This window comes from Pongo abelii, chromosome 10 (assembly GCF_028885655.2).
Source record: "Pongo abelii isolate AG06213 chromosome 10, NHGRI_mPonAbe1-v2.0_pri, whole genome shotgun sequence".
In the NCBI taxonomy this organism is placed as follows: Eukaryota; Metazoa; Chordata; class Mammalia; order Primates; family Hominidae; genus Pongo; species Pongo abelii.
The window spans coordinates 74,707,319-74,735,191 of NC_071995.2; the positions used below are offsets into that span (position 1 = coordinate 74,707,319).

The 27,873-nt window shown below is 39.6% G+C and overlaps 1 protein-coding gene across 4 annotated transcripts in view; it reads right to left on the bottom strand.

Annotated features, from left to right (window-relative positions):
* Window positions 1–5,776, bottom strand: part of OSBPL8 (oxysterol binding protein like 8) — a 215,296-nt gene extending 209,520 nt beyond the window's left edge. For 3 of the 4 annotated variants that reach the window (XM_009248048.4, XM_009248045.4, XM_054526369.2), the window contains exon 1: window positions 4,253–5,776. The gene's annotated coding sequence lies outside the window, so the exon portion shown is untranslated. The remainder of the gene's footprint in view (window positions 1–4,252) is intronic. The other variant, XM_054526370.2, reaches the window with a different exon arrangement.
* Window positions 5,777–27,873: the final 22,097 nt, after the last annotated feature.

Consider the following 27,873-nt stretch of genomic DNA (forward strand, 5'->3'; position numbering starts at 1 on the left):
AACAGAAAATATTTTTGGTAAATTTTTTCTTAATAACTGGAAAACCCCTTATTTCATCACAACAATGAATAGATAAATGACATTACAGGCAAAGAAAATTTCTTCAAAAACAAATTATGTAGAGAAAAAAAGCTTAAAGGCTCAGATTTTCAGCTACACATATCCCTTACTTTGAGCTTCAAAAATTTGAGGCTTCTAGCATTCCTTGTGGTCTGTAACATTAAGCAGTAATACAATTAGGCCTCATTTCTATCAGAAAACATTAAACTGACTGAAAGAAAATTATCTAGAATTTTGATTCTGATCAATTTAAACATAATGCCATGAGTCATCTAGATGAGTCAAGCAAATATTAGAGTTCATGATAAACGAATCAAAGTATTTTTTAAAGATCTGCAGACAAACGTTTTAAATAATTTTGTATTTGCTGAAGTCCTCCTATGTGTGACACATTGAGGTAGGCACATTCATATTGAGGTATGCACTTTCACATGCATTATATAACTTTGTTCTCCCAACGATCATGGATTATTATCCTGATTTTACAAATGAGAAAACTAAGACCAAGTGATTTGCCGATGGAAACGATGCTTGTATAAGATTCAGTCAGAACACCAATTCAAATTTTCTGACCCTCATTGTACTTCCAAAACTCAAGTACTGTCAATCTCTGCTCTTGCAAAGCATGTTAATCTTTTTATTTAGGGAGAGATGAAAATAGAGATGGGAGAATAAAAATTCTTCATAATGTAAAAAAGACTTACTGTGCTTTATCTGACATAATTTATTCAGTCTGACTTAAATGCTTTGCTGCACGTTGTCTACCCCCTTAGACACCGCTTATCTTCAGATACACAGCCTACACCAAAACCTAACTCAAGAATCACCTCCTCCAAGAAAGTTTCCCAGATTAAATGACCTGTTCCCCTCCTCCCAAGCTAACATCCTTCCTTTATCATTTCGCTGCTTGCATTTAGTTTGGACTACATTATCAGATACTCCTTTTGTTCTCCAGTCATATATCTGGAAGTAGACTTCTTTCATTCATTAACTATTGAGCATTTGGAGATTCAATGGTGAGCAAAACAGACAAGGTCCTTGCTATCATGGAGAATTTACATTTTCTGGATCTTCAACAAAGGTAAAAATAACAGGGTATAAGAATACGATGCTCTAGGACTAGGATTTCTTCCCTATAAGGTTTCCGAAAATAGCTCTCTCCCTTGCAAGCTTGATAACACTTTTCAGGAAGAAAAATTCCTTCTATCACGCCTTCCACATGAGAATTTTATGACTTTGTGAGGATATGTGAGGGATGGGGACCAAGGTGGGAAGAAAGATAGATCTAAAATCTCTCAGGGGTTTCCCACATACTGCCATGAAATATGCACACAACATGAGTCTAGACATCTCTTCCTGTGTCTCATCACAAGAAAGCTATACTTTGGCCACAACTGCTCCAGTCAAGCACTTCTACTAATCTCCTTGTACCCAGCCACCTTCACTAAAAATTGTATATTTCTCAGAGGCTTTTTTTTTTTTTTTGAGACTGAGTCTTGCTCTATCACCCAGGCTGGAGTGCAGTGGCATAATCTCGGCTCGTTGCAATCTCCGTCTCCCGGGTTCATGCGATTCTCCTGCCTCAGCCTCCCAAGTAGCTGGGATTACACCCACACACTGCCACGCCCAGCTAATTTTTTTGTATTTTTAGTAGAGATGGGGTTTCACCATGTTGGCCAGGCGGGTCTTGAACTCCTGACCTCAGGTGATCTGCCCACCTCAGCCTCCCAAAGTGCTAGGATTACAGGCGTGAGCCACCGGGCCTGGCCTCTCAAAGGCTTTTTTATTCAAGTTGTGTTTATGTCTTATTTGCAGGTCATTATTTGTAAGATTAAGGCAGGACCTATGTCCTCTTTGAATTGCCTGATGCTCCAAGAACATTGCTATAAATGTTTTTAACTTTCAATATAATACAAACATTACAACATGACATTTCAGGCATTGTTATTAGGATAATATTAGGATAAAAGTTTTCCAAATCAATATCAGAAAACTACATCTATGTACTGTATCAATTCTTTGTCTTTAATGCCTCAATTCAAGTAATCTGCTTTTGAAGGATTATTTACAAACCAAAGCAAGTTGAAATGTACTAACACTGGTTAAAATTCTGCAATTCATACTTAAACAAAAGATCCGCCAGGCACAGTGGCTCATGACTGTAATCCCAGCACTATGGGAGGCTGAGGTGGGCGGATCTTGAGGCCAGGAGTTGGAGACCAGCCTGGCCAACATGGTGAAACCCCATCTCTAATAAAAATAAAAAAATTAGCCCGGCATGGTGGCACGCACGTGTAATCCCAGCTACTCAGGAGGCTGAAGCATAAGAATCTCTTGAACTCAGGTGGCAGAGGCTGCAGTGAGCCAAGCTGCACCACTGCACTCCAGCCTGGGATACAGAGTGAGACAGTCTAAAAAAAAAAAAAAAAAAAAAATCCTTTTGTAATGCATATTTTACAAATTCATAATTTCATCATTTTTCTTAAAGCAAACTAAAACATAAATTCATTATACACAATTGTAAATTTATCCCCAAAGTGTTTTCTACGGCTTTCAATTTTTAAATGAACCAAGGAACGGAATATTGACAAATGTATAAGTACTCTGAATGTGTTATAAAAAACATATTTGCCTTTAAAATGCAATAACATTCTACGGAAAATATAGTAGCATCTTTCCACAGATCAGAGATTCAATAACTATTATGATTCAATCAAAGAGAAATAAACCATGGCCATTTTTAATTAAACAGGCATTTCTAAGCACCTGTGTACACGGTATTGCTGTTCAAACGGTTGACATGGAATGTGACCGCAATAACTTGATGTCCATAATTAAAGACCCAAAAGGTAGCTTAAGTTTCATCTATTCCCTTTCTCAGCCCTTTGAGCAGGCATATTATAGTCACTCCATACATGGTTAATATAAAAAAAAATAAAAGTAACAAACATTTGAAATTAGTTGTACTTTTATAGAGAACAGTTTTAAATTGCATGGCCTTACTTTTTCTTTTCCAACCTATTTTATAAAACTAGTATGATCTTAATAATTTCACTGCAAAACAGGTTCTAGCAAGCATAGAAACTGATCACAGCCTCTCAGCAAAATTAAGTTTAGATGAAACCCTAGGAAATTAGCAAAATTTAACAATCAATTCACCCACGATTCTCCACAATTCTTGCTCTCTCTAGACACTAAGGGAGGCAAAAACTGTTTTAAATGATTATTTCAAAAGCAGCACTAATTTTGGGAAAAACTTAACTGCCATGCAGTCGACACTGTATTACTACTCAGACGTCACTTAAGTCTAGCAGCAGAAAGGCAAAAACATCATTAAATTTTTTATTTAATGCATATATATTTACATTATCAGTTAAAGTTTACCCATCTGTTTACGTAGTCCAAGTTACCTATTATTTCAGAAAGCATTTAAATAAAATGAAATTAGGTTACTTTCTGCAACGCAGATGTGTCTCATAAAGAAGAGTGTTAAATGACTTTTGTGAATGGAAAATCTGCATATACTGTTGCTTCGCCTCAGCCAGTCTTGAGTGGGTGGTTCAATGAACCTAAAGCATGCTGCATGTGAAGCTCCTTGGAACCTGATTCCACTCTTGAGAGAGGGCTTAGAAATAAACATTAAATTTAAAAGCACAGCAAAGGCTTGGCTTTCCTCCTACGTTACAAGAAGGCCGGGAGAACTGAGGCTTAGAGGAACACCACCTTGTCGCTTAGCCCTGCAAAGGCGGGTGCGGTCTGCGGTGCGCGGCACAGCCTCCTCTGGGGCTGTCACAGGAAAAAAGGAGCCTCGCCTTAACCGCACCGAGCGACAAAGCGCCAGCTCTCCTGGCTGCAGGGGCTCCCAACGAGACCCATGCCATCAACCTATCAAACTTCAGGAGGGACAGACACCCGGGGCAGTCGAAATGCTCCAACAGCCTCCCACCCCCGTTCCCCTGCCGCGGCTTTTGTAAGGCTGCAGATGCACCTACTGTGGGCCCCAAAACACTCCACCCCGCCAGCCTTTCCAATCCCCCTACTCCAAAAGGGAACAAAGGAGCCAAAGAACTCCTCGGCGGGGGTGGCCAGGAGTCCCCGACAGCACGAGCTCAGAACGTGGCAATAAGGGCGCGCAGTCGCCCTGAGGGGTGCGAACCCAGCACCCCAACCTCAGGAATGGAGCAACACTCACCCGTGCGGAACTCCCAGGGAGGCAGGACTCAAGGAGCCGGTTCCTCCGAGGTCGCCGCGGCGCCGGGGTCCGGGGCCCCGTACGCGTCTAGTCAGACCCCAACTTCTCTCGGCCGCTGTCGTCGGCGGCAGCTGGGGCGCGAGTCTGGACGAAGGACGCTACCCAGCTGCCGCGGAGGAACTGCCGGCTCAGCCCCCGAGCGGGGCGGGAACTTTCGGCCCCGAGGTCCACCAGCCAGGGCGGACCCCCACCTTCCCTCAGTCGGCTTGCTACCAGCAGCGGCTACTGCGGCGTCCAAAGCTAACACTACAGCCGCCAGCCGCCGCCTGGCCAGGAGCGCGTCGCGACCTAATGTTGTCATCCGCCGCGTCGCCGCCTTTCTGGGCACCCAGAACCGCCAAGATCCTTCACATTCTAGCGCCCTCCCCCTGCCCCGCCCGTCCACCCCCCGGATCACGGGCTTCGGCCACGCCCTCTTCCCGTCACGTGACGGTGCGCGGAGGCAGCGGTGGAGTTACTTCCCCTGCCAGGCGGGCTCGAACCGCGCGGGAGCCACTGTCCGCCTTGCTTCGCCTAGATGTTATCGCCAGCCAGTCCCCTTCCGCATGCCCAAGCGCAGCCTCAGGAAGCGAGCCCACCACCTTCCTGTTGATCGGCCAGGCCCTTTCTAACCTGAGGAGATTGCACAGTAGAGGTCCCTGGTCTGGTCAGGGCTCAGTTAGGACCCCTCTCCAGCCTTAGGCTTGGTGAAAGCTTTAGCGAAACAGAAAAAAGAACGCATCGTGGTGTAGAGTGTATGGCCTAAGAAGCATTCAGTAACTAAACTACTTGTTCCTATTTCTAGTAGCACATTAACCGTGGCATTTAATTTACTGCTTTCCTCATTAGAGGTTTTTTTTTGAGGAAACGGTATATTTCAATCATGCTGGGATGAAAACAGCCTAGCAAACTTATTTTTGTTCCTTGTTATGTTCAGGATCCTGCTGCCAGTTTTACAGTCATGAAGTTTTACAGTGTGTTAGGTTGGTGACAGTTTAAACGGGTACGCAGGAATTTGACAGTTCGTTCCATTTTTAAAATAAAGCCTAATTCTTGATTTTTTTTTCTAATGCCTTAATTTTTTTTTCCTAATGCCTTAACTCTAGGACTTAACCTTTTGCTTTCTTTTTTAGCCATGATCCGAAGAACCCTCTAGCGGCCTAATGAAATAACTATACAGAAGTAAGGGAGGTAGAATAGAGAAAGATCATACTCAAACCCTGATCACAATGAAGGCAAATGAGAAAGCGTTCTGTAATAATTAAACTGGGGTCATAACTCATTTTCCCTTGTAGCCCAGAACTAAGGATTTTTTTCTTAAGCTATTCTCATCTCATTACATTTTCTTAACAAGAAGTCAGAAGGCATTCTGATAAGCTGGATACATTGAAATGAATAAGCAATAGAGTTTGGCCTATATAATCCTTATTATTAATATATTTCATAGCAGCTCTAAAAAAAATCATAGACTTACATTGTTTTATGTTACCCAAGAAAGAAAACAAAGGCTGCCAATGAAACTATGCCATACCACTGATATGTAAGGCACCTTTAAGCCACATCTTTTTCTTTTTCTTTTCTTTTTTTTTTTTTTTTTTTTTTTGAGACAGGGTCTGACTCTGTCTCCCAGACTGGAGTGCAGTGGCGCAATCTCGGCCCACTGCAATTTCCGGCTCCTAGGCACAAGCGATCCTCCTGCCTCAGCCTCCCGAGGAGCTGAGATCACAGGCATGCGCAACCATGCCCAGCTAATTTTTGTATTTTTAGTAGAGAGGAGGTTTCACCATTTTGGCAAGGCTGGTGTTGAACTCGTGACCTCAAATGATTCACCCGCCTCGACCTCCCAAAATGCTGGGATTACAGGCATGAGCCACCGCGCCCGGCCTGAGACACGTCTTGAATTCAGAGATGTAAACATGTCAGAAACAACGAGTCTTAGAATCTCTGAGATATTGTCATGAACTGGGAAACAACGAGTCTTAGAATCTCTGAGATATTGTCATGAACTGGTGTTCCAAAGAGGAAAAGATTCTACCAGGTTCTGTTCTGAAGCCTGAGAGACTGTAGTACAAATAAATGTGAAGGAAGTTTATTATTCTGTGACTTTATTTCAGCAAAGCTAGTAACTTTGGAGTTTGTTAACAGATTAACCTGTCTCCTGTTTTCTAGAGGCATGTTTTTCAAACTGCAACTCAAAAATCAATTTCATTTTTATATGAAATAGGCTAGGATTTAATACAATATAAAAATACCAGAGTGCATAATGTCTAGTAAGGGCAAAAATTGCTTCCTGAAACTTTTTGTTTCAAATATGGTGGAAGGTGAGAGTATGTCCTATGTTGTGATTTAAACAATTTCTTACTGTGAGTTGCAATCAAATAGATTTGGAAAAGAATGTTCCTAGAGCATAGATAACATGCAAAATACACCATCTGGACCCCGTTTTTCTGGTACTTTTCTTTTACTTTGGAAACTGAGACTAAAGATTAGAAAAAGGTGGCAAATTGCCTTGCCTAATTCTCTTCTGCCTCAGCCCCAATTTCATACATTGGCTTTTGAAAATTTGATCATTTGTTGGAAAAAGCAATGTACTGGAAGCAAGGAAGCCTAGGTTACAGACTTAGCTAATGAGATGTATAACTAGATAAATTACTCCCTGCATTTCAAGTTCCAATCAAGTAGGACCACATGCTGTTTGAGAAATGATACTAAACCACCTTTTTTTTCCCGGTGGATGGCAATCACATTGGAAACAAACAGACACGGTATACTCAGGATTATGCAAATTACTGACAGCCTACGTTTAACTTCTTTCAGCTCCACTCAAAAAAAAGAAAGTCCTAATGTAAGTAATTGAAAGTGAAGATATTGCAAAACAAATGTAAGTATATCTTTCACAATCTTCTCTACTTTAATTATCACTAGTATAATTGTTACTTGTCATGAATAACTAATGATTTTGACATACCTAACTGATTGCAACACAAAAATATATTAATCCACTACAGTTGAAAAATCATTTTTTCAGATGCTTTCAAATCTGATATTGTGATTCCAGGAACGATAATTCAATCTAGCATTTTCAATGCAATGACAACATAAACAGAAACTAATATGTGATCCTGCACTGCAACTGAAAAATATTCAGTAACTCCCAGAGATACCCTGCAAGTTTGCTACTCTTACAATGGTTTTAAGAATGACATTTTGAAATAAAGCTTTTTTATTATAATGATCTGATTTTAACTCCAATGAGAATTCATCTCTTTTGCCTACTGCTTTATTAATTATACATTTCTAAGAATGGGAAATTCTTTCCAAATTAGTTTAAGCACTGACAGGCTTGACAGCCTTTCCCAGAGTATATTTCAACCCTGACCTAGAATGACAGAGATGTGGCTTGAGGTTGTTTGCTTTTTTCCATTTGGCTTATCCCGTTAGACACTTATGTTGCTGACAATTACTAATCAGGATTCTAGACTAAAATCCTCATTTTCTGGAAGAGAATTTAGATTAAGAGCAACCTCAGCCATAAATAAGGTATTCAACACAGCTTTGAAGATTTGTATTCTTGTTGGTCATGTGATTTGCTTTAGCCGTTGCTTTGTGAGCAGATGTTAAATGCTAAATCAAAGCAGAGGCTTTAAATTTGATTGCAAAATTCAGGTCAATCTCTTACTCTTGTGCCACCTGCCATGAGAAAGGTATGTTCCAGATAAGATCTCAGAATAAGAAAATAGATGGAGCAGACCTGAAACTCTCACCCTGTATAGAACTGAAGCAACTGACTTGCAGCTCCTGACATAGAGCTACTGATGTGAAACAAGAGTAAAACAAAAATATTTGTTGTTGTGAATCACAAATATTTTTGAGATTGTTTGTTACATAGCATAATCTTGCAAATCATCTAAAGTGAATTTGAGCCAACAAATTCGTGAGTCAAAGGCTAAATGTACTATGGAACAATAATATCTGTATATTTAATAAAATAAACAACAGACATCTACAAACTAGTCAACCAGCTATTTGGTAAATATCCACCTGAAATTTATGTTAAGAAGAAGTCTTTATAAAATCTATAGATTTGCATGCAAAATATTTGCATGTAAGATATTTACATACTGATTTTAAATATTTCTGTTTAGTATTATTTGTCTTAAATATCCTTTGAGGAAAATTTGGATAGTAAAGTATAAAGAGAATATAGGATTCTGTTTCTAGAAATATCAAGGACTAGTTCACACTGGTCACACTGAAAACAAAATCCCTGGAAAAAACATTTTTTAAATCTTATTAAATATACTGATTAACTGACGATAGGGTAAGAAATTATTAAGTTAAAAAACTAAATGAAGGCAGGAACCTAGAGTTTAGCAGAGTCAGCCAACTTTTATCTCAAGGGCATGTGCTAAACCCAGTTACTAGGAGCTTTGGTTTTCATGACCTTGTGAGAAAGACACAAAGCCCATGACCTGCATTATACACACACACACACACACACACAACTGCAATTCCAAGGATTATTAATTTGGTGTAAGGATATACTAGAAATAAACTTGCCGCTTACTAGCATAGGCACCCATCCCCCAGAGTCTGCAAAGAAAATTAGCCGTCTTAAACCTTGGCACCTAGTGGACAGGGGAAAAGCAAAATCGTATCTGAGAATTTGGAACCGCAATCCAATTCTCACACAAAAATGTAGCTTGAATTCATACTAGCTCGGTGATCCCCAAAAACCTCAGGCTAATAATTAAGATTTTTTTTTTTTTTGGACAGGGATTCTCACTCTGTCGCCCTGGTTGGAGTGCAGTGGCTAGATCTCAGCTCACTGCAACCTCCGCCTCCCAGGTTCAAGCAATTCTCCTGCCTCAGCCTCCCAAGTAGCTGGGACTGCAGGCACGTGCCACCACGCCCAGCTAATTTTTTTATTTTTAGTAGAGACGGGGGTTTCACCATGTTGGCTAGGCTGGTCTCAAACTCCTGACCTCGGGTAATCTGCCCACCTCCGCCTCCCAAAGTGCTGGGATTATAGGCATGAGCCACTGTACCTGGACGTAATTGTGAATTTTTGACTGATAATGCTCTCAGACACCTGGCAGAAGCAAATACCAATCCTCTCTGGAGGAACCCACCTTCATCTTAAGCCATAAAGAATGACTATAAATAAAATTTTAAGGAAAATAAGCAGCTCACATTGAAAAAAAATAAGAAGCACAGAATAAGACACCATTCGTGAGAAACAGTACAGACTTAAGACAGCACAAAGAAATTCTCAAAGACTTCAGATCCTGGATTTACAAGTCACGGACTGGGCCAGGTGTGGTGGCTCATGCCTGTAATCCCAGCACTTTGGGAGGTCAAGGCAGGCAGATCACTTGAGGTCAGGGGTTTGAGACCAGCCTAGCCAACATGGTTAAACCCCCAACTCTACTAAAAATACAAAAAATTCGCCTGTAATCCCAGCTACTGGGAAGGCTGAGGCAGGAGAATCGCTTGAATCCGGGAGGTGAAGGTTGCAGTGAGCCAAGATCGCGCCACTGCACTCCGGCCTGGGTGACAGTGAGACTCCACCTCAAAAAAAAAAAAGGGTCACAGACTGTAAATAACAATATTAAATATGAGTAAAGGAATAAAAGACAAGTTTGAAAATATGTGCAGAGAACAAAAAACTAAAGTAGGAATGAAGATTTTGAAACAAGCAAATAGAACTAAAAGAGTTGAAAAACATAAATGATTAGAATAAAAACTCAGTGGACAAATTTAGTAGTTCATTTGACACAGCAGAAGTACAAGCCAATGAAATGGAAGATAAAGGTGAAGTTATCTCAAATGCAATAAAAAAAGAAAACATAAATTAAAAATATAAAAGAGACTTTAAGTGACATGGAGGACATTGTAAACAGCTCTAAAAATCTAATTATGACTTCAGATGAAAAGGAAAGAGCCAGTGGGCCAGAGGCAGTATTTGACAAGATAATGGTTGTGAACTTTCCAGAACTGATGAAAGACTCCAACTCACAGACTTAAGAAGCCTCCCAAATCCCAAACAAGTTAAAGAATAATAAAACCACGCTGAGATATATCACAGTGAAACTGCAGAACACCAAAAACAAAAAAGAAAACCTTAAAAGCAACAAAGAAAAAATATAGTTAATCTTCAAAGTGTCAGGTAAATGACTTTTCATTAGAACCACTGAAAAACAGAAGACAGTGGAATAATATCTTCCGTGGACTAAAAGAAAATGACTATCAGCCTAGAATTCAGTACCCAGTGAAAAAAATATTTCAAGAATGAGGCCAAAATAAAGGAATTTTCCGGCAAGCAAAAGCAGAATTTGCTACTAATAGAGCCTCGCTAAAGGAAAGTCTAAAGAAATTTCTTTTTTCAGACAAAAAGAAAATGATCCCAGGCCAGGCACAGTGGCTCACGCCTGTAAATCCCAGCACTTTGGGAGGCTGAGGCAGGAGGATCACAGGAGTTTGAGACCAGCCTGGACAACATATTGAGATTTTATCTCTACAAAAAATTTAAAAATTAGCTGAGCATGGTAATGTGTGCCTGTGGTCTTGACCTGGGAGGCTGAGGTAGGAGGATTGCTTGAGCCTGGGAGATCAAGGCTGCAGTGAGACATGATCACACCATTATACTCCAGCCTGGGTGATAGAGAGAGATCCTGTCTCAAAAGAAGAAAATCAACTCAAATGGAAGGTCTGAGAGTTGACAATAAACGAAGAGCATTAAGAGTGGTAGATATTTGCCTAAATCTAAATACAATTAACAATACAAACAAACAGTAAGTATTGTTTAAATTATTTTAATAAGTTTTTTTAAAGAAAAAAATAATCACATATCTAACATTAGAAATAGGCCCAACCAAATTTGCATTTTATGCCTACTATTAAACAGACCTCATTAGACCAAGTATTTTACAAACTAGTACTATTATCTCCATCTGATACATACCTTTAAAAGCAAAAACATGATACATTTCTTCTTTTCTCATCCATAGAGGCAAACTGTATTAATATATTATTGGTATTCTCTTTTTAAATAACAGCATTTTAAGCGTTTTTCTTCACGATGACATTCTTATTTCAAATTTACATAATGTACCAGTGAAGATGATGTATTATATAATTAGGCTAAGAAAGTAGCATATATTTAGGAGATCATGATTTAGAGTAATAAAAAGCAGAATTATATACTATTTTCACTTAACTATGAAGTATTAATGATTCCCTCCATAGAAGTCTATAAATGAAAGTTCATCATAACAAATTATATAATTATGTATTCACAGGTTAAAGACAATTAAGTCTTATTGAAATGCTCGCCTACCCTTTCCACCCACATTGCCTATTCAAAATTAGGCGCATGCTATGACTTTTAACACCATCTTGGGAAATAGCTAGAAATTTGTGCCCAGGTATAAGGATTGACTCCTGAGTTTTAACTCAATTCAGAGGACATCCTAAATTCAAAATAAATTCTAATAATAATAAGAACCCATTTCTTTCTGATAGCTACTTAGACTACAAATTTCCAATTGTAAATGTGTTTTTCATTTCAATTTTAGGAGAGTGGTTTTTTTTTTAAGTTTATCATGACTATTTAAACATGGGAAGCTTAGAATACATAATCCCTTAGATTTCCAAATCTGTGAGTATAATGCAAATGAATTATACCTTACTTTTTTTTAAACCAGAACCTTTCTCTTTTTTCCTCTCAACCACATGAGATCATTCAAAGTATATTTACTTATATACTACTTGTTTTTGTTTTAGAATCAGGATCTCACTCTGTCACCCAGGCTGAAGTGCAGTGGCGTGCATTGCAGCCTTGAACTCCTGGGTTCAAGTGATCTCCCTCCTCAGCCTCCTGAGTCACTGGGATTACAGGCATGAGCCACCACACCCTAGAATATTTTCTTGATAAAACCAAATCTATAATTTTATTGTAGACTGTCCAAATGACTTTTATTTATAGCTCTTAATATATGTAAAAGTTTATACATTACTAGTATTCCTATTAGCTACTAGATTGCTAGCTAATTACAAGATTATTCCAGTTAGCTTTGTCCAGCCTGTATTTATACAAGTATGTGAAACTTGAGAAGTCACAGTAATTAAATTTTCATAAACCAGGTTGTATATTAATTCTTTCAATTTAACAAGTTATCAGTTTGTACTGGGTCCTACACTTATTTACAAAAAAAAATTATCAGGTATTTGTATGTTGTTCTACCTCTTTAAAATGAGTGTAAAGCTAACGAGAGTCCTCACCCTATAAACCAGCAGTATTTCAAAACTCATTGTTACTGTTCTGGGAGTGAAGGTGCCATATATTCTTACCACATTATCAGGTAGCAACCATCTACTCACTCCTCCCAACCACAGGTACTACCTAGATGTCTTTTGCCAGATCTCCCAGGTATTTAGTGCCTCTTTTACCTCTACAGAACACTGGTACCCAGAAGTGATATGGTGGAAAAAGAAGGCGCCTACCCTATATTCCAATAAAGTCTGTCCACTACATTCCTGTCAGGTTCATTCCTCTGTTCTAGGCCCTGTTGATATTCTCCCCTAGTTGTTTCCAGTCCATTTCTATGGGAGCCTTACTTTTGTCTGGTATTCTTACATGCACAGCTGAGACCAGACTCCCAGTCTCATTCCCTTAATTGTATCCTTTAACCCTTAATCCCTGTAATATCCTCCTGGAACTGGGATGGATACACCTCTATTGAAGACTTTATCTTTGGATGTCAGCTCACTTCCAGACATGGCCACCAACTCCCCCCCGTGATCCCACATTGTTATACTCCCCACTTCCTTCTGCAGTCAGCAAATAGACTTGGACCTGACATTCTTTGTGTCCTAAGCCCCCCACCCCTTCCTTAAGTTGCTAAAGTAGTACACCAACAGAATACAATTATCTGAACTGAGGGCGGGGAAAATTCCAGAGAAAAACGACCTTCGTGCAACAAACAAAGGCAAGAGAGTAAAAGGGAGGGCACTGTTAGAGATTTAAAATAGACTTATCAGATATATCAACCAAGTGCAATACGTGGATCTTTACCTTTATCAGATTCCAACTCAAACAACTTACAAAAAGATATAATAAGACAATCAGGAAAATTTTAATACCAACTACATATTACAGGATATTAAGGAATTATTGTTAATTGTCTTAGCTGTGATAATGGTACATGATTATGGTTTTTGTTTTTTTAATGTCTCATTTCCTAAAGACATTCTAAAATGTTACTGGGTCCCTGCTTTAGGAAAGAAAAAAAAAGAAAACTTTCAGAGTATGTCACTTTCTTTTTTATACCTGTCGGTCAATTCCATGGGAAAGTATTACTACTTGTTATTTTCTACCTTTAACCAAATACAGTAATCATTTTCTCCTTATCATATCTATTATTATTTTTTAGTAAAAGTGTTCAAATCAAAAGCAACCCATGCTGCCTACCTGGTATTTGCTCCAAACATCTATTAAACCACTATGAAAGGCCTAATATCATAAGACTGGTGGTACATAAATCTGATTGAGCATGTTAACATGTTCAAATTTATATAAAGCATTCTGCAAATCCAGATTACTCTAGAGATGCTAAGAAGCAGATGTACTGATCTCCTTGGCATTGGCATTCACATGATTCAGCTACAAATAGAATTTGAACAGATTCCAAATGCACAACTGTCAAATTCATAAAAAGTAGCAAAAAAAATCAAATAAAAATTTAGGCTTTGCCTAGAATAGCAGTGACTGTGTTTTAAAAAAATCGAAATATTCTGTTAATGTTTTATTTCTTCAGTGCTAATATTTGACAAGAACTAAGTACTTTGATTTCCATTGAATTAGCAGTGATAGCCCAGAAACTGTTATAAGTTAGTATTACTATTGGGTCCACAGAAAACCTCAAAATACATTTTAACCAAAATTACAAAGTTAATGCAAATTTGATTCACTGAAGTAGTATAGTGCAGTGTGTTTGAGTTCTAACACCAAAATCAGACAGATCTCAGTTCTAACCCTAGCTTTGTCATTTACCATCAAGGCTGTCATCTGTAAAATCATCTGTAAAATAGGAGTTTAAGAAAAAACTCTTTTATAATATTATAAGAATTAAAGAACTCAAGAAATATAAACTATTATGGTCACTACCTTTTGGGAATATTATGTTCTACGCAATATTACTAACTGTATTTTCACTACACCCAGTTGGAGGAAAATTACACACAGACCATACACTCTACCATCCTCTCATTGATAACAAGGCTTTTGTAGCAACTGGCCTGATTCTGAGGTTTATAGAAGATACATGCGCAGGCATGACTTCAGGCCATTATGCAGCTTTATGTAATAATCTACGCAACCCCTAATATGTACGTATCAGGATCTTTCATGTGATGTGAAAATGAAAGCCACTTCCTTAACAACCAGGAAACACTAAATTTCAGAGTTATGTTTTCCGTTCAAGTAAATCTCCAGGCAGACCTCCTCTTACAATACATGGAGTTAGCATTCCCAGCCAGTCCCCTCTTGCCACACTTATTTCTTAGTATAACAAATTACAGTAAATAAAACTTACCAGCCAGGCACTGTGTCTCACGCCTACAATCCCAGCAATTTGAGAGCCTGAGGTGGGAGGATCACTTGAGGTAGAGAGTTCAAGATCAGTCTGGGGAACATAGCAAGACCCTGTCTCTACAAAAAATTAAAAAATTAGCCATGTGTGGTGGCACATGCCTGTAATTTCAGCTACTCAGGAGATTGTGGCGGGAGGATCACTTGAGCCCAGGAGTTCAAGGCTACAATGAGCTATGATTGTGCCACTGCATTCTAGCCTGGGCAACAGAGCAAGAGGGGACTGGCTCTAAAAATAAAAACAAAAACAAGACTTACCTCTAAGGATGATGCAGTAATGCACACATGTCATTATTATTCTTTTGCCTTCACAGTGTTGCTTAGCAACCCAGAACATCTTATCTATGATTTTGGGTGTAAAAATGGCTTTTTGAAATATTTATTTGAAATCTTTCTTTGAAACATGTAAGATAGATATAAAGATTTCAGGTGAATTCAAGTTAAACATTTAGGGCTAGAATACTTACAGGTTATATATTTTTATATAGTATCTTTCATGCTATTTGATTAATGCACAACTATTGATATTTAGAATGACAACTGAATTGATGATATGATGACAGGCTCATCCCTCCACTGTAAACTATGGTAAGTAATTTGTATGGCATTACTTTGATACTACACAGATGTCCAGTTCCCCTTCAAACATAAACCTTATGCTTTAACACTTGTTGAAAACCCTTACATGAGTCAATAATTTCAATAAGAATTGCAAAACAATTATAAATATATCATTCCTTCTACATTATGACTTTCTTTGGTAACCTAGAGTTTGCCTTTATTACCTGGAACTATTTGGTTACCCTGAAATATAACTCCTACTGGAAAGGAAAAGTAAATAATAATTCTTTGCTTTTAATTACTAATTTTCAAAGTAAAGATATTTTGGAGACTAATGGAAAAATTTGAATTTGGGTTTTAGATAAGATAAAAATGTATTCACTTGGAAAGGTGAAGATTGTTAATTTAAAAAAGTAAATAGGTTATAAAACCACACATTGAGTATGGTATCATTTTGGTAAAAATATATTTATATATTTATATGCATATATAGGAATAAATAATGAACTGGAAAGATATACACTGAACTGTTAATCTCTGGAAGGGTTTTTTTTTTTTATTTTGCTGATATGTAGTTTTGTACTTTCTACTTGCATATGCTGGTTTTATAATAATAAAAGGTTATTTTAAAAAGAAAATCACTGTTTTCCACTGAGCCCAGATACAGCTCATCATCATAAGACTGGTACATTCCAGCATGGGAGGCTGCCAGGGCACCAGTCCAGCTGGTTACTTCTTCAAAGAAGTAAGTGCTGATTTCCTTTTGCCTATTGATTTCCATTGCCTATGAATCTTACCCGTGGCTCAAGATTACCTTGGCACTAAATCCAGTTAGCCTTTTCACTTTGGCAGCCCTAACCAATTGGCAACTTCTTTGTCTCTTGGTTTGCTTTTGGGCAAAAATTACCTTCTTCTTTAGTTTTTGAGTCATTATATCCTCTTGGTTTTCTTCCTACCTTTCTGACTTCTCAGTCTCCTTTGAAAGTTTACAACTTCTTTAATTTCCCCCACAATTCCATACTCAGCCTTCTGTCTTCACTCTATATCTTTTTCCCAAAAAAGAGAGGAGAGAAGAGAATACATTTTATGTTCTAATTCTTGTTAGTCTATCAAATAGATATCTCTAGCCTTGTTCTCTCTACTGAAGAACATAGTCATATATATAATCACAAATTATTATAATCTCCATTTAGACATTTCACCTGAAAAATATATAAAACTTAACTCAATCTCTATGCATTAATTTTTCAATAGTTATTAGTTGTCTTCTAGCATTGGGTTATGCTAGAAACTGAAATATATATTAACATGAGTAAAACTGGCATAGCTGGAAATTAAGTTGAAGAAGTAAATAGAGGCCAAATCCTATAGGAGATTTAATGGAATGTGTATTAGTCTGTTCTCACGCTGCTAATAAAGACATACCCAAGACAGGGTAATTTATAAAAGAAAGAGGTTTAATTGACTCACAGTTCCACATGGCTGGGAGGCGTCACAATCATGGCGGAAAGCTAATGAGGAGCAAAGTCGCATCTTACATGGTGGAAGGCAAGAGAGAGAGCATGTGCAGGGGAACTCCCTTTTATAAAACCATCAGATCGACCGGGTGCGGTGGCTCACACCTGTAATCCCAACACTTTGGGATGCCGAGGTGGGCAGATCACCTGAGGTCAGGAGTTCGAGACCAGCCTGGCCAACATGGTGAAACCCTGTCTCCACTAAAAAATGCAAAAATTAGCTGGGTGTGGTGGCGTGCACCTGTAATCCCAGCTACTAGGTATGCTGAGGCAGGAGAATCACTTGAACCCAGGAGGTGGAGGTTGCAGTGAGCCAAGATTGTACCACTGCACTCCAGCCTGGGCAACAGAGCAAGACCCTGTCTCAAAAAAAAAAAAAAAAAAAAACAGCTGGGCACAGTGGCTCACGCCTGTAATCCCAGCATTTTGGGAGGCTGAGGCGGGCAGATCACGGGGTCAGGAGATCAAAACCAACCTGACCAACACAATGAAACCCCGTCTGTATTAAAAATACAAAAAAATTAGCTGCACCTGGTGGCACGTGACTGTAGTCCCAGCTACTCAGGAGGCTGAGGCAGGAGAATCTCTTGAACCCAGGAGACAGAGGTTTCAGTGTGCTGACATGGCACCACTGCACTCCAGCCTGGGCAACAGACCGAGACTGTCAAAAAAAAAAAAAAAACCAAAAAAACCATCAGATCTTGTGAGACTTATTCATTATCACAAGAACAGCACAGGAAAGACCCACCCCCATGATTCAATTACCTCCCACCAGGTCCCTCCCAAGATGTGTGGGAATTATGGGAGGTATGATTTGAGATGAGATTTGGGTGGGGACGCAGCCAAACCATATAATTCTACCCTGGCTCCTCCCAAATCTTAAGTCCTCACATTTTAAAACCAATCATGCCTTTCCAATGGTCCCCCCAAAGTCTTAACTCATTTCAGCATTAACTCAGAAGTCCACAATTCAAAGTCTTATCTGGGACAAGGCAAGTCCCTTCTACCCATGAACCTGTAAAATCAAAAGCAAGTTAGTTACTTCCTAGATACAATGGAAGTAAAGGCACTGGGTAAATATACCCATTCCAAATGGGAGGAATTGGCCAAAACTAGGGGGCTACAGGCCCCATGCAAATCTGAAATCCAATAGGGCAGTCACTAAACCTTAAAGTTCAAGAATGATCTCCTTTGACTCCATGTCTCACATCCAAGGCACGCTGATGCAAAAGGTGGGCTCCCACGGCCTTGGGTAGCTCTGCCCCTGGCTTTGCAGGATGCAGTCAGTCCCCATCCTGGCTGCTTTCACAGGATGGCATTGAGTTTCTGGCTTTTCCAGGCACACAGTGCAAGCTATTGGTGGGCCTACCATTCTGGGGTCTGGAGGACAGTGGCCCTTTCTCACAGCTCCACTAGGCAGTGCCCCAGTGGGGAATCTGTGTGGGGGCTCCCACCCCACATTTCCGTTCCACACTGCCCTAGCAGAGGTTCTCCATGAGATCTCTGCCCCTGTAGCACACCTCTGCCTGGACATCTATGCATTGCCATACACCCTTTGAAATCTAGGTGGAGGTTCGCAAACCTCAATTTTTCCGTGCACCCACAAGCCAAATGCCATGTGTAAGCCACCAGGGATTCAGGCTTGCACCGTCTGAAGCAATGGCCTGAGCTGTACATTGGCCCCTTTTAGCCATGGCTGGGATGCAGGGCACCAAGTCCCAAAACTGCACAAAGCAGCAAGGCTCTGGGGCCGGCCCACAAAACCATTTTTTCCCCCTAGGCCTCCGGGCCTGTGAGGGGAGGGGCTGCTGTGAAGACCTCTGACATGCCCTGGAGACATTTTCCCCATTGCCATGGAAATTAACATTTGGTTCCACAAATTTACTTACACAAATTTCCACAGCCAGTTTGAATTTTTCCTCAGAAAATGGATCTTTCTTTTATATTGCATCATCAGGCTGCAAATATTCCAAACTTTTATGCTCTGCTTCTCTTCTAAACAGAAGTTCCAATTCCAAACCATATCTTTGTGAATACATAAAACTGAATGCTTTTAACAGCACCCAGATCACCTCTTGAATGCTTTGCTGCTCAGAAATGTCTTCCATCAGATACCCTAAATCATCCCTCTCAAGTTCAGTGTTCCACAGACCTCTAGGGCAAGGGCAAAATGCCACCAGTCTCTTTGCACAGCAAGAGTGGCCTTTACTTCAGTTCCCAAAAAATTCCTCATCTCCATCTGAGACCACCTCAGCCTGAACTTTATTGTCCATATCACTATCAGCATTTTGGTCAAAGCCATTCAACAAGTCTCTAGGAAGTTCCAAACTTTCCCACATTTCCTGTCTTCCTCTGAGCCCTCCAAACAATTCCAACCTCTGCCTATTACCCAGTTCCAAAGTCACTTCCACATTTTCAGGTATCTTTTCAGCAGCACCCCACTCTACTGGTACCAATTTACTGTATTAGTCTGTTCTCACGCTGCCAATAAGGAAATACTTGGGACTGGGTAATTTATAAAGGAAAGAGGTTTCATTGACTCACAGCTCCACATGGCTTGGGAGGCCTTACAATCATGGCAGAAGGCAACACTGCTTCAATACTGGAATACATCTGGACATATGTCTAAAATGTTACAATTAGGTTTTGATGTAGGAGGTAAGTGTAATAATAATTTAAATGCAAATAAATTAAACTCTGCAATCAAAAGACATATAGTGGTGAGTGAATTAAAAATGAAGACCTAACTATACACTGTCCATAAGACACTCACTTTAACTTAAGGGCACACATAAACTGCACTGAAAGGATGGAAAGAGATATGCCATGCTAACTGGGCGTGGTGGCTCATGCTTGTAATCCTAGCACTTTGGGAGACCGAAGCAGGCAGATCAGTTGAGGCCAGGAGTTTGAGTCCAGCCTGGCCAACATGGTGAAATCCTGTCTCTACTAAAAATACAAAAATTAGCCGGGCATGGTGGCAGATGCCTGTAATCTCAGCTACTCAGGAGGTTGAGGCAGGAGAATTGCTTGAACCTGGGAGGCGGAGGTTGCAGGAGCACTGCACTCCAGCCTGGGCAATAGAGTGAGACTCCATCTCAAAAAAAGAAAAAAGAGAAAAAGTTATGCCAAGCAAATAGTAAACAAGAGAGAGTAGGAGTGATTATATTAAACAAAACAGACTGTAAGCAAAAAACTGTCACAAGAGACAAGGAAGAACATTTGTATTAGTCAGGGTTCTCTGGAGGAACAGAACTAATAGGATATATATATATATATATATGGACATATAATAAACTTCCATATATATATTATTAAGTCACATGATCACAAGGTCCCACAATAGGGTGTCTACAAGCTGAAGAGCAAGGAAGCCAGTCTGAGTCCCAAACCTAAGAACTCGGAGTCTAATGTTCAAGAGCAAGAAGCATCCAGCATGGGAGAAAGATGTAGGCTGGGAGGCTAGTCCAGTCTAACTTTTTCATGATTTCCTTCCTGCTTTATATTCACTGGCAACTGATTAGATGGTGCCCACCAGATTAAGGATGGGTCTGCCTTCCCCAGCCCACTGACTCAAATGTTAATCTCCTTTGGCAACACCCTCACAGACACACCCAGGATCAATACTTTGCATCCTTCAATCCAATTAAGTTGACACTCAGTAGTAACCAGCACAACACTGTATAATAATAAAAGGGTAATTCACCAGGAATATATAACAATTGTAAATATATGTGCACCCAATATCAAAGCATCTAAACACATAAAGCAAACATTGACAGAACTGAAGGGAGAAATAGGCAGCAATACAATAATAGCAGGAGATTTCAATACCCCACTTTCAATAATGGACAGAACATCTGGACAGGAGAATAATAAGGAAACAGGACTTGAACTCAATTTAGATCAAATGGCCATCACAGACATATACAGAATAGTCCACCTAATAGCAGCAAAACACACATTCTTCTCAGGCATATATAAATCTTTCTTCAGGATAGATCACGTTAAGTCACTAAACTAATTTTAGCATCATTAAGAAGATTCAGGTTAGCCATGGTGTCTCACACCTGTAATCCCAACACTTTGGGAGGTCAAGGCAGGTGGGTCACTTGAGGTCAGGAGTTTGAGACCAGCCTGGCCGAGATGGTAAAAACGCCATCTCTACTAATACAAAAAAATTAGCCAGGTGTGGTGGCGTGCACCTGTAATCCCAGCTATTGGGGAGGCTGAGGCACAAGAATCGCTTGAACTCAGGAGGTGGAGGTTGCAGTGAGCCAAGGTCGCACCACTGTACTCCAGTCTGGGTGACAGAGTGAGACTGTGTCAAAAAAAAAAAAGAAGATTGAAATCGTATCAAGTATCTTTTCTGAATACAATGAAAACAAATAGAAATCAATAGAAGAAGGAATTTGGAAAATTCATAAACACATGGAAATTAACACACTTCTGAATAACCACTTGGTCAAAGGAAATATCAAAAGTTAAATCAGAAAATTGCTCTAGACAGGCCGGGCGCTGTGGCTCATGCCTGTAATCCTAGCACTTTGGCAGGCCGAGGTGGGTGGATCACGAGGTCAGGAATTCAAGACCAGTCTGGCCAAGATGGTGAAACCCCGTCTCTACTAAAAATGCAATAATTAGCCAGGCGTGGTGGCAGGCACCTGTAATCCCAGCTACTCGGGAAGCTGAGGCAGGAAATTGCTTGAACCTGGGAGGCAGAGATTGCAGTGAGCAAGGTCACACCACTGAACTCTAGCCTGGGCAATAGAGCAAGACTCCATCTCAAAAAAAAAAAATTCCTCTAGACAAACAAAAACACAACATATGAAAACTTATGGGCTGCAGCAAAAGCAGTACTAAGTTCATAGTGATAAACAGGTGCATTAAAAAATAAGAAAGATTTCAAATAAACAACCTAAATTTATACCTTGAGGAAATAGAAAAAGAAGAACAAAGTAAGCCCAAAATTAGCAAAAAGAAGGAAATAACGAACAGTAGACTAGGAATAAATGAAACAGAAAATAGAAAAATAATAGAAAAAATCAGCACAGCTAAGAGTTGGTTTTTTGAAAAGATAACTAAAATTAAACTCTTAGCTAGACTAAGAAAAAGAAGAGTCAAATAAGTAAAATCAGAAATAAAAGAATAGACATTACAGCTGATGCCACAGAAATACGAAAGATCATAAGAGACTCCTATGAAAAATTATAAGCCAACAAACTAGATAAACTGGAAAAAAATGGATAAATTGCTCATACAACCTACCAAGACTGAATCAGGAAGAAATAGAATGCCTGAACAGACCAATAGCTAGTATGGAGATTGATTCAATAATCAAAAACTTCCCCAAAAAGAAAAGTCCAGGACCAGGCTTCCCTGGTGAACTCTACTTTAAAGACAAATTAATGCCAATCCTTTTTGACCTCTTCAGAAAAATTAAAGAGGAGGGAAAGGTTCTAAACTCATGAGGTCAGCTTTATGCTGATACCAAAGACAGACAAAGACACCACAAGAAAACTACAGCTCAATATTCCTAAAGAATATTGAGGTAAAAATTTTCAACAAATACTAGCAAAACAAATCCAACAGCACATTAAAAAGATCATACACCGTGACCAGGTGTGATTTATGCCTGAGATACAAAGATTTCCATATATGAAATCAACTCATCTGTTACAGCATATTAGCACAATAAAAAATAATCATCACATGATTCTCTCAGTTGATACGTAGGCATTTCACAAAATTCAACATGATAAAAACTCTTTGTTGATGAAAATTTCCAACACATAGTAATAGAGGGAAATGACCTCAACGTAATAAAGTATATATGCAAAGCCCACAGCTAACATCATACTCAACAGTAAAAAATTGAAAGTTTTTCCTCTAAGATAAATGAGACAAGGGTGCCAACTCTTGCCGCTTTTATTCAACATAGTACTGGAGATTCTAGCCAGAATAGCTTGGCAAGAAAATGAAATATAGGCCGGGTGTGGTGGCTCACACCCTACAATCCCAGCACTTTGGGAGGCCAAGGGGGCAGATCACCTGAGGTCAGGAGTTCAAGAGCAGCAGCCTGGCCAACATGGTGAAACTCCATCTCTACTAAAAATACAAAAATTAGCTGGGCGTGGTGGCAGGCACCTGTAATCCCAGCTACTCTGGATGCTGAGGCAGGAGAATCACTTGAACTGAAGAGGCGAAGGTTGCAGTGAGCCAAGATCACACCACTGCATTCCAGCCTGGGTGACAGAGCAAGACTGTCTCAAAAAAAAAAAAAAAAAAAGGGAAAATGAAATATAAGACTTACAATTGGAAAGGAAGAAGTAAAATTGTCCCTGGTTGCAGATGACATGCTCTTATATATAGAAAACCCAAAGACTTCCTTTAAAAAAGGTTAGAACACAATTATTACCATGACTCTGATGTAGCGACAGTATCAACACATTTCAAAAGAAAATACCCAGATAATTTGTCCTCTTTGAGGGCAGGGAACATGTCTTAGTCATGTTTGTTTACCCAGTACCTACAAAGAGCCTGAAACAGTAGACAGGGAAGGTAAATGCTTTTTGAGAGAAGGTTGTAGTATATTACCATATTGATATATTGTAGTTTTTGAATATTCATGGAAATAAGTGGCATATAGGCCAAGAACTGTTATTATATACTTTTATTAATGTAAGTTTAAGTAACAGAGCACAATGTTGATTTAGTTGGTGGTAAATAAAGCTGGCAACTACCTCACAACAAAAAATTTTAAAATTCAAAAATTAAAAAAGGTCAGAGCAAGTAAACAAATTCAGTAAAGTAGTAGAATACAAAATCAACAACAAGGATCAATTGCATTTCTGTACACTAACAATAAACTATCTGAAAAGGAAATTAGAAAAAGAATTCCATTTACAGTAGCACCAAAAATAATAAAATACATAGAAACAAACCTACTAAGGAGATGAAAGATTTCTATTCTAAAAACTACAAAACATTGATGAAAAAAGGTGCACAAGACACAGGAAAATGGAAAGTTATCCCATGTTCATGGACTGGAAGACTTAATATTATTAAAATGTTCATTCCTGAAATGATCTACAGACTCACTGAATTCCTATCAAAATCCCAGTGGCATTTTAAAATAAAAATAGAATAAATAATTCTAAAATTCATATGGAGCTATAAAAGACCACAAATAACCAAATCAATCTTGAGAGAGAACAAAACTGGAGGCACTACATTTTCTGGTTTCAAAATATATTACAAAGCTACAGTAATTAATACAGTAGGTACTGGCATAAAGATAAACATAAACCAATGGGACAGGATAGAGAGCTTCAAAATAAATTCACACATGCACAGTCAACACACCATTCTCCTGCCTCAGCCTCCTGAGTAGCTGAGACTACAGGTGCCTGCCAACATGCCCAGCTAATTTTTGTTTGTATTTTTAGTAGAGATGGGGTTTCACTGTGTTAGCCAGGATGGTCTCAATCTCCTGACCTCGTGATCCACCTGCCTCAGCCTCCCAAAGTGCTGGGATTACAGGCGTGAGCCACCGTGCCTGGCCATCTTTATTTATTTTTAATTAATTAATTAATTTTTTTGAGACAGAGTTTCACTTTGTCACTTAGGCTGGAGTGCAGTGGCACGATCTTGGTTCACTGCAAACTCTGCCTCCCAGGTTCAAGTGATTCTTCTGCCTCAGCCTCTCGAGTAGCTGGGATTATAAGTGCACACCAGTACGCGTAGCTAATTTTTGTATTTTTAGTAGAGATGGGGTTTTGCTATGTTGGCCAGGCTGGTCTTGAACTCCTGACCTCAAGTGATCTGCCCACCTCAGCCTCCCAAAGTGCTGGGATTACAGGCATGAGCCATTGTCCCTGGTCTATTTTTAATTTTTTTTTTAGAGACAGAATCTGACTCTGTTGCTCAGGCTGGAGTACAGTGGCACAATAATGGTTCACTGCAGCCTCGAACTCCTGAGTTCAAGGATCCTTCTGCCTCAGCCTCCCCAGTAACTATAACTACAGGCATGTGTCACCAGGTCCAGCTAATTTTTAAATTTTTTTGTGAAGATGGGGTCTCACTGTGTTGCTCAGACTGGTTTTAAACTCCTGGCCTCAAGTGATCCTCTCTTCTTGGCTTTCCAAAATGCTGGGATTACAGGCATCTGTACCTGGCCCAGTCAACAGGTTTTTGACAAGGATGCCAAGATAACACAATGGGGAATAGATGTTATACTAAACAAATGTTGCTGGGAAAACTGGATATCTATATGCAAAGAATGAAATTGGACCCTATACCTGTAATCCCAGCACTTTGGGAGGCCAAGGCAGGTGGATCACAAGGTCAGAAGATTGAGATCATCCAGGCCAATGTGGTGAAATCCCATCTCTACTAAAAATACAAAAATTAGCTGGGCGTGGTGGTGCACGCCTGTAGTCCCAGCTACTTGGGAGGCTGAGACAGGAGAATCACTTGAACCCAGGAGGCAGAGGTTGCAGTGAGCTGAGATGGCACCACTGCACTCCAGCCTGGTGACAGAGCAAGACTCTGTCTCAAAAAAAAAAAAAAAAGAACAGAAATTGGACCCTTATCTAACACCATCCACAGAGTAAACTCCAAATGTGGCCTAAGTGGTGGTGCCTGTAATCTCAGCCTCTTAGAAGGCTATGGCAGGCTGGGCACGGTGGCTCACGCCTGTAATCCTGGCACTTTTGGAGGCCGAGGCGGGCAGATCACCTGAGGTCGGGAGTTCGAGACCAGCCTGACCAACATGGAGAAACCCCGTCTCTACTAAAAAATACAAAATTAGCCGGGTGTGGTGGCACATGCCTGTAGTCCCAGCTGCTCGGGAGGCTGAGGCAGGAGAATCGCTTGAACCCGGGAGGCAGAGGTAGCGGTGAGCCGAGATCACGCCATTGCACTCCAGCCTGCGCAACAAGAACGAAACTCCATCTCAAAAAAATAAAAAAAATAAGGCTATGGCAGGAAGATCACTTGAGCCCAAGAATTCAAGACCAGCCTGGGCAACATAGAAAGACCCAGTCTCTTAAAAAAATAAAAATAAAAATAGATGAAAAACATCAGACTCAAAATAGTAAAACTCCTAGAAGAAAACAGGGTTAAAAGCTTCATGACTTTGGTCTTGGCAGTGATATTATGGATATGACACCAAATGCACAGGCAACAAAAGCAAAATAAACAATAGTCTGGATGTTCCTCAAAAAACTTAAAGTAGAACTACCATTTATCCAGCAATCTCCCTTCTAGGTCTTTGTCCAAAAGAATTGGAACCAAGATCCTAAAGAGATATTAGCACTCCTATTTTCATTGCAGCACTATTCATAATAACCAAAATGTGGAAATAAACTCAATGTTCATTGACAGATGAATGGATAAAGTGGGCAAATACATACAATAAAATACTATTCAGCCTTTAAAAAGAAGAATTTCTGCAATATGAGACAACATGGATGAACCTTGAGGACATCATGCTAAGTGAAATAAGCCAGTCACAGAAAGACAAATACTGCATGGTTCCACTTTTATGAGATATCTAAAATAATCAAATTCATAGAATCAATGAGTGAAATGGTAGTTTCCAAGGGCTGGGGGAAGGAGGAAATCGGAAGTTACTAATTAACGGGCACAAAGTTTCAGTGAAGCAAGGTAAATAAGCTCTAGAGATCTGCTGTGCAACATTGTACAATTTCAATAATGTGTTATTTTCTTAAAAATTTGTTAAAAGAGTCCAGGCGTAGTGGCTCATGCCTGTAATCCCAGCACTTTGGGAGGCTGAGGTGGGCAGATCACGAGATTGAGACCATCCTGGCTAAAACGGTGAAACCCCGTCTCTACTAAAAAATACAAAAAATTTGCCAGGTGCCTGTAGTCCCAGCTACTTGGGAGGCTGAGGCAGGAGAATCTCTTGAACCTGGGAGGGAGAGGTTGCAGTGAGCTGAGATTATGCCACTGCACTCCAGCCTGGGTGACAGAGCGAGACTCTGTCTGAAAAAAAAGAAATTTGTTAAAAGAGTAAATCCGCCAGGCGCGGTGGCTCATGCCTGTAATCCCAGCACTTTGGGAGGCCGAGGCTAGTGGATCACAAGGTCAGGAGTTCAAGACCAGGCTGACCAACATGGTGAAACTCCGTCTCTACTAAAAATACAATAATTAGCTGGGCGTGGTGGCAGGCGCTGGTAGTCCCAGCTATGTGGGAGGCTGAGGCAGGAAAATTGCTTGAACCTGGGAGGCAGAGGTTGCAGTGAGCCGAGATCATGCCATGCACTCCAGCCTGGGTGACAGAGCGAGACTCTGTCTCAAAAAAAAGAGAGTAGATCTCATGTTAAGTGTTCTTGCCACAAAACATGTTTTAAATATAAAAGGGAGGATAGTGCCTAAATCAAGAAACTTGAATTGACACAACTTATTCCAAAATCCCTGGCAGGTTTCTACTTCTTTAAAAAGAAATGTGCTATCTATAAGGTCACTCTTAGCTGCAAGAGAGACAGGATATTTTTAAGTTTACATTGTCATCCAAACTTGAATTGGATTTCTGTTACTAAGGAAGAAGCAGAAAATGGATATTAAGTAGGTAATTTGTCATAGTCCATTCATTGGACTGTGAATGGCTTAACACACCATATTGTAAATATATTTTTCGAAATCTGTTTGTTTCCCTAGACTGTAAGATCAGGACTGATTTTTTAAAATGTCTGTATCCCCTCATTTGGCAAAGTATTTTGCACATAGTATGTGCTCAGTATTTATACATGATTTGCTATTGAATGTTTCTTGGGGATCAGTTTATTATGAGTAAAAATTAGGAAAACTTTATTACCAGCAAAAAGTAG